This window comes from Tenrec ecaudatus, chromosome 16 (genome assembly GCF_050624435.1).
Source record: "Tenrec ecaudatus isolate mTenEca1 chromosome 16, mTenEca1.hap1, whole genome shotgun sequence".
NCBI classification, from domain to species: domain Eukaryota; kingdom Metazoa; phylum Chordata; class Mammalia; order Afrosoricida; family Tenrecidae; genus Tenrec; species Tenrec ecaudatus.
In genome coordinates, this window is record NC_134545.1 from 22,870,450 (window position 1) to 22,872,532 (window position 2,083).

General features: G+C 42.3%; 1 pseudogene; it reads right to left on the reverse strand.

Annotated features, from left to right (window-relative positions):
- On the reverse strand, positions 1–467 carry LOC142428545 (dnaJ homolog subfamily C member 24 pseudogene; annotated as a pseudogene).
- Between the last annotated feature and the right edge of the window lie 1,616 nt (positions 468–2,083).

Genomic DNA, 2,083 nt, shown 5'->3' on the forward strand with positions numbered 1-2,083 from the left:
TCAGACAGCGTGAAGGAGTTCTATAACCCATGAACACGTATCACAGGAAATCAAGTTAACATCTTTTGCTTCATCCTTGGCAACACTGTATTTGCCACCACATCGGCAGCTCTGAAAGTAGGAGCAATCATCTTTATTCCAGGACATGTCTTCAAGGTATCTTCGCGCATCCACTGGTCCGATAGTTCTTAGATCATCTTCATGCCGCATCAGGCCATACTCTTGTTGTTTTTGTTTTTGTTTTCGTGTCTATTGACTCCGTAGAATCTTCCACACCTGATCAATTTCGATGACCTTTTGTGTGCATTCCGACACTGCTCCTGCTGGCGCATCTGCGCTTTGCTGGTCTGCATGATACACCGACATGAGCTTTGGGTTCTTGTGTTTTAGGTCTGGCACACTGGCAGATGGGTCTGTGCCTGAATGCTGTACCAATCCTTTCTGGGTTTCCGCTCAAATGCCATCATCCATAAAACACGAAGTGGCTTTTCTCGGATCAACAAACTTTCCACAGCCCTCAGCGTCCACTCCTTGCCTGCCTCAGTTCGGCAATGGGAATCGGCGTTTCCTTCCGCCGGAAGACATTCCATCCTCATTTCTTACAAGTATTCTAGTTTACCTCTTCCAGAACAGAGTTACGTGTTTTTCTGACAGTCCACGGTACTTCCAATAATCTTGGGCAACACTATAATTCAGATGCATCAATTCTGTGTTCTTCCTTATTCATTATCCAGCTTTCACATGCATATGAAGCATTTGAAAATGCTCTATTTGGGTCAGAGGTACCTTAGTCCTCAAAGCTACATCTTTGACCTTTAACAGTGTAACATTGAATTTTTTTAAATCATTTTATTAGGGGCCATTACCACTCTTATCACAATCCATACATATATCAATTGTGTAAAGCACATTTGTACATTCATTGCCCTCATCATTCTCAAAACATTTGCTCTCCACTTAAGCCCCTGGAATTGGCTCCTCATATTTTCCCCTGCCTCCCCACTCCTCTCTCCCTCATGAACCCTTGATAATTTATAAATTATTATTTTGTCATATCTTGCCCTGTCCAACATCTCCCTTTCACCCACTTTTCTATTGACTGTCCCTCAGGGAGGAGGTTATATGTAGATCCTTGTAATCAGCTCCCCCTTTCCACCTCACCCTCCCTCCACTAACATTTAATATTTTATGTCTTGCTTGGATCCACAATCAATGCTCATAGGAGCAGCTGGGTAAACATGTTACGCAAGATTTCTTTAGAGCATTGAAAAGTAAAGATGTCACTTTGAAGGCTGAGATGCACCTGACTCAAGACATGGTACTTTCAATGACCTCATATATACACATAAAAGTTAGACATTGAATAAGGAAGAGCAAAGAATAGATGTATTTGAATTGCAGTGCTGGGAAAGAATATTGACAGGATCATGGACTTGTAAAAGGACAAATAAATCGATCTTGGAAGAAGTACAGTCAGAGGTGCTCTTAGAGGCAAAGATGGTGAGACTTCAGCTTACCTACTTTGGACATGTCATCAGAAGAGACCAGTCCCTGGAGAAGGACATCGTGCTTGGTACAGTAGAGGGGCAGTGGAAAAGAGGAAGGCCCTCTTGGGGAGGGAGTGACATGGTAACTGAAACAATGAGCTCAAGCCTAGGAACAATCCGAGGATGGTGCAGCAACGGGCAGTGTTTTCTTCTGTCGTGCGTAGGGTCAGCATGACCTCAGTGGTACACACCTAACAACCACAACAACAATATTTAATATGTATAGTGTACGTGTGCACAGGGTTATGAAAAAGTTGGAACTATTGCAAAAGTTGCCAAACGGTGGCAGAAAGACATGAAGTATGCCCATACTATTTGAAAAATAGACGTGCTAAGTGGAGGGTTGTCACAAACCTTCAGTTTGTTAAAAAAAAAATTTTTTTAAACATGATATCTGTAAAGTGCAATAAAATGAGGTATGCCTACATGTCAGGCAATGATAAAAGTTAAGAAGGGAAATAAAGCAGAAAAGGGAGATAAGAGGATCAGTGATCAGGAAGGACCTTGAGCATGGGCATGAAGGAAACAGGGAAGAG